Raw genomic sequence first — 6,260 nt, 5'->3', positions numbered from 1 at the left:
TCTTGAGACAGTTGCTAAAGTACCTGGGAGGAGGTATAGGGAAGTGAAGAAGTTCTGAAGCCCTGCTTCAGGAGAGTTGCTATTATGGAGTTGAGACTATTAATTCACTAACCTTCCATTTCTGGAAAGGGATACGTGAACCTTCTCCCAAAAGTCTCCGTACTTTTCCTGTTTCTGTGACAAAATACAAAAGCCACTTAAGGATGGGAAGGTTTATTCCGGCTCACAGTTTAAGGGGACACAGTTCATCATGGCAAGGAAGACATAGTTGCAGAGGCAGCTGGTCACATTGTGTCCACAGTTAGGAAGCAGAAAGAGATGAACTGGTGCTCAGCAGGGTTTCTCCTTTTTATGAAATCTGGGGCCCCATCCCATGGGATAGCTCCATCCACAGCTGAGGTGGGTCTTCCCACCTCTGTTAGCATTCCCAGAGGCTTGGCTCCTGGGTGAGTCTGGGTCCTGTCAAGATGATGATATTAACTATTGTATCAATAAGCTAACCGTGACTTAGCCAGTTGTAGTTAACTGTATGTTAACTTGGCTGGGCCATAGTACAGATACATCATTATACATTGTTCTAGGGTTTCTGTAAGGTGTTTTTGTATGAGATTAACAGTTAAATCAGTGGGATTTTGTAGCTGGAAGGTTTTCTCTGGTCCCACCCAGCCCTGCGGTCCCACAGCTGCTTATAAAATAGGCACGCAAGGCTTAATATTATTTATAAACGGTATGGTCTATGGCAGGCCTTTTGCTAGATAGTTCTTATATCTTAAATGAACCCATTTCTATTAATCTATGTTTTGCTACATGTTCGGTGGCTTTACTGGTCTGCTGGCATCTTTCTGCTCCTTCTGCATTAGCTGGCATCTCCTCAGACTCTGCCCTTCTCTTTCCTGTCTCTCTCCTTGGATTTCCTACCTGCCTCTAAGCTGCCTTGCCATAGGCCAAAATAGCTTATTTATTGACCAATGGGAACAATATATATTCACAACATACAGAAAGACATCCCCTAGCAGGCTTTAACTAAAAAAGATTGTCCACCATGATATGCTTGGGTCTTGTTCATTCTGGTGAAGGCCAGATGATCTCCCCAATATCATAGGCATTCTGCAGCGGATGGTCTTCATGTATAACCTGTGCATTTCCTGCTGACTCATTCTGTAGATCTTAGAGCTGTCAATCCACATAGTCACGTGAACTGATTCCTTCAAACCAATTTTTCTCCCTCCCTCTCTCCTTCCCCATTCCCTCTCCACACCCCCTTAACATCCACACACTCTGGAGAACCTCGATGGACATACCCTTAGCCACCTGGCATCCTCTACTAACTCTGCAGTACATACTCAACAAACATGAATTCTACTATCAGACTATTGCACGGCTAACTGAGCCTAAGCTTTGTTTCTGCCTCATCCACACCTTTCTACAGAAACTGCAGTAAAAATTCCTGTCCATGGTGTCCTTCCTTCTGCCTCTTCACCAACCCAATTGCTGCCTTGGGTGGCCTTGCACTGCTGGTGTGCTATACTCTCCCATGGGAATTTGTGTGTTTAAGTGCCTTAAACTTTCTCACGCTCTCAGGAGCTGCATGCAGGCTTTCTACATCCTCCAGGGTAATGTGACAGGAGAGCCTGCCCTTCAGCCTAGAAGTGGGACATCCTTCTGCCAGCCCTCAGAGAGGTAAGTAGGCAATTTTTTTTCTATTACACAGCACTATACGATGTCAGACTGCTATTCTGTGTAGCATACGGGTCTTACAGAAGTAGCTATTAACTTCTTGAACAGCTTGGGCCAAAGAAACCATTTTTCCCAAAAATCAAAGCAACTTCACCATTGCAAATGAGATCTTGGCTCTACAGAGATCCTCCACTAAGAGTGCTGTCAGTAGGGTGATTATCTGTCCAAAGGAAAAGGATTCCTGCTTCCTCTAGAGACCTCAGCACACCTAGGCCCTTGACTGGGACCCTGCTTAGAAGAAGGGCTCACACACGTCACCTGGGGGACAGAGAAATGAAATTCTAAAATGGCTTATAAACTCACAGAATTACATGATTACAGAACCACAGAGTTTCAGGGGCTGGGAGAGGCCTAGTTGGTCATTTGATCATATGGGTCCATAGCCCTTCATTAAAAAATAATAATAATAAAAGCCCCAGTTAAAATTTTCACTCATCTGCAGTTCCTATTATGGATCCCCAGGTGAATGCTAATTAAGAAACTTTATAGAAGAACAATGTTTACCTGAAAGGAATACTCATTTTACAAGATGTCTCATGGGTTCATTAGCCATCATGGACATTTGTGCATAATCCATCCACCCCACTCTTCATTTATTTAGCCATTAACACATCTATCCACCCACCATCCATCCATTCATCTACCCATTTATACCTCCACCCATCCATCCATCCATCCACAAACCCATCCATCTATTAATTTATCCACCAACCTATTAATTTATCCATCCATCTGCTCATCTTCCTATCCATCCATTCATCCATCCATTCATACATACATACATACATACATACATACATAAATACATACATACACTCACTCTTCTAACTACCCATCTAGTCACCTATTTATACATCTATCTGCACCCCCATCCACTCATCCATTTATTCATCCATCTACTCATCTACCTATCCATTTGTTCATCAATCCATCTGCCCATCCATCTTCCCATCCATATATCTTTTCATTCACCAACCCATCCATCTATGAATCCATCCATCCATCTACCCATCTATCTATCCATTCACCCATCCCTCACCCCAGTACAGCGCTGGGGCAAACATACAAAAAGGAGATCTGGGTTAATCCACTCTGCTCCTCCTTCCCTGCTTCTTCTTCATCCAGGATAAAGCTGATCATTTTCATGGGGTTGCTGTATAGATGTGGGAGCAAGGCCACTTATATCAAGAGCATGATGCCTTAGCGACTCTCCAAACCCCTCCAGGGCTATGGTTGGCGTCACCCTTGCCAGGTTGCAGAGCCTTGGCCCAGAATAATGTTAAATGGAAACCTGAAGGTGTCTAAGTTAATTCAGGGGAGAACACAGCCCTTCCCTCCTCTTTGTAATCTGCTAATGCCAGAACAGGGGGTGATTAGATGATGCTGAGGATAAATTAAATAAGCCACCCTTGGGAGCTGATGCCTCTCTTTCTTGGGACCTGTTGCAGGTCACTGAGTGAACCGTTATTGCTGACTGTGAGAGGGACTGAGCTAATCTGTGATCGATAGTGAAGCTGGGTATATATATATATATATATACAAGCTAAGTTAAAGGTAATTAAATCCTGTGCTCCAGGCATATAAACGGATCCCCACAGGAGGGCAAGAATTAATTTAATTCCACATGCTAACCCCACCCAGGTTCCCCAACAGCTCCATATAATGGACTGAGTGCACAATGGAAAACGAGAGAGAGAGAGAGAGAGAGAGAGAGAGAGAGAGAGAGAGAAGAAAATTGTATTCCAAATACTAGGTATTAGCTGCCACACGTATCAGGAGCTTGAATTTGATGGGCCTCAAGGCTGATCTGGTATGGCAGACCCAAGCTTCTCTCTCTGCACTTTGCTTTATTGCACACAATCTGTACAAGGGCTGTTTTCATCGTTAATGGCAATCCTGAATCACTGTCGGTTTCTCATCTCTGCCTGCAAAACAGCAACCCAGGGCAAGGGCTGTACCATAAATACCAGGCCCCATAAAGCCACTGTGGTATAGATTTGCCTTTTTGCGCGTGTGTCTGATTCACGGACTCACTGGCAGCCTTCCAGGCTGGAGGAGAGGGAGAGAGCATCCAGGCAGCCTCCTTCTCATCTGTAATGCGGAGAGACTCATTTCCACTTCACAGGCTCAGCTGAGCTGTGTGCCTCGGAAAGACAAATCCCAGACGTGGCTGGTAGGCAGGCGGACTGGCGGGCGGGCAGACGGGCAGGAGGTAGAGGGAGGGAGGAAAGATGAAAGTGGAAAGGGGCTGCATTTATTAAGCTGTTTTTCTTTGGGTGAAAAGAAGTATTTATCTGTGATTTCATATATCATGTGAGAGGTGGCTTCCTGCCAATTTCCAAGACGCCAAACAACCCACTGACATCATATGCTAAATATAGCCAGCCTTCTCTGGGGGTGAATAAATGAGGCTGCTCCTGGAGACGGGGAGGCCCTCCTCTGCTACGTGTTCATTATGGTCAGGCTGTCAAGCTTGTGTCATCAAAAGCATAATGTCCAGGTCCGAGGAAGGATGGGGAAGGGGCTGGTCATCTTCAAACAATTCTGCAGGTGGCATCCTTATCGCTTCCCCAGGTTACTTGCTGAGCCTGGCTGATGGTGGGTGCTGCTACAGTTGTAGGCCTTTGATACCCTGGTGTGTGTGAGTGTGTGTGTGTGTGTGTGTGTGTGTGTGTGTGTGTGTACTTGTAATCTCTGCCCTGTCCTCCAAATAGCATAGCTGACCTCTCTAGAGGTAAAGCAAGAGAATAAAGACAGAAGGGGTCAGGATGGGGGGTCCCTGTATGACCAGGACCTTTGCAGAGGCTGAGGTTGGGGAGAGGAGGGACAGGGTTTGGCCTAAAGGCAGCCAAGGCTGTCTGTGTATGGTACAAGTTTGCAAGTAAGGTCACTGTGGATGATGACGGGTGAACCAGTCCAGCTGGATCTCAAGTACCTTTGATCCCCTCCCCTAAGGCTCTTGTGGGTAGCCTGTCTTGTCTGGGACCTGTCCTTTGTGTGAAGCCACCTGAAAGATAAAGCCTATCTCCTCTGCTGGCACCATCTTTCACGCCTATCCTGCAGTCTGGCATTGCAGAATGATGGAGCCATCCTGGAGAACTTCAGGTGCTCAAAAAAGGGAACCTTTGAGAAGAGGAGTGGGGTGTGGAGGATGGGCAGAAGAAAATCCATGCAGGGAGATAAGGAGAAGGCTTCCAAGCAGCTCCTAGAAAGGCGTAGGATCCCTAGGAAGGATTTCTCTTCACAGTCAGGGATATAATAGAGATGGTTACTATGGAAACTGGTGTAAAAGCAGCAAGGAAAAAAGGAGTGGCTGACTAGAGAGAGGGAAGGGCGAAGGTAGCAACATCAAAGAGAGGATGCTACTGCACTTCCATGTGCAAAGAGAGAGGATGCTACTGCACCTCCATGTCTGAGGAGAGAGGATGCTACTGCACCTCCAAGTCCAAGGAGAGAGAATGCTACTGCACCTCCATGTCTGAAGAGAGAGGATGCTACTGCACCTCCATGTCCGAGGAGAGAAAACAAGTCAGGAAACGGCAGCTTGTTACCATCCTGGAACAGGTCAGGGGTCATCAGGCACCCTGATCCTTTCTCCGGAACTTGTGTACCAAGCCTGCTCTCCTACAGTACAGCCCATCAGCTGGGAAAGAGCTTCCAGCTGCTGGGTGAGGAAGTGGGTAGGTGTGCTCAGCTCCTCTGGGCTGTCCCTGTCCGTGCTGTTTGGTTTACACACAATTGGGGGTGGGCAGTCTCAAGAGAGCGGTCATTTTTCTGTGTTTCGATTTCATCTCATGCCTTCCTCCCTGGCATGACAAAGCACCTTGCTCAAGAAAGAAACCATAAAATTGCTTAAAGCCAAGACATGGCAGTGTTGGCGTTGTGTAGAGCAGGAGAGAAAGAGAGGGGGGAACAGTGAACTACCCCGCCAGTCCCCTGAACACACCCTGGAGGCAGGTGCTGGAGGGAGGCAGAGGCCAAAGCCCTGGTCACACCAACTTCACTCTGCTTCAATGTGATCCTCTGAAGGAAGGGAAAGGGTGACTGTATCCCCTCTGGCTGGGGACAGCTCCTCCTCCACCCCCAGTCACCATCCGTTTGTGCTGACTCACACACAGCCCTGACGACCTACTGTCCAGTGGAAACGCACAAAGGACATGAATGATTTTAAATGTTCTAGTAGCCACAGCTAAAGGGTAAAAGAAACAGACTGAGTAGCTTTACTAGAATTCTTTCAAGCCAATAAACCTATTAACATGACCATCTCAACAAAGTCAGTTAGAGATCGATGCTTTTGCAGTATTGGAGATTAAACACTGCAAACACTTGACCATGGAACTACAGCTTTTGACATAGAGATTTTTAATGAGATATTTCAAATTCTTTCACATTAAGTCTTTGAACCCTGGTGGGTAGGGTCTCATCGTCAAATATCTGGTGAGTCACTTCTTAGGTGCTTCATAGCCAGGCTGGGCTCCAGTGTTGGACAGCAACCCAGCTCTAGAATTTTCCATCACAGTGAT

The sequence above is a fragment of the Onychomys torridus genome, chromosome 5 (assembly GCF_903995425.1).
Source record: "Onychomys torridus chromosome 5, mOncTor1.1, whole genome shotgun sequence".
Lineage (NCBI taxonomy): Eukaryota > Metazoa > Chordata > Mammalia > Rodentia > Cricetidae > Onychomys > Onychomys torridus.
This window is presented reverse-complemented; position numbering follows the sequence as displayed.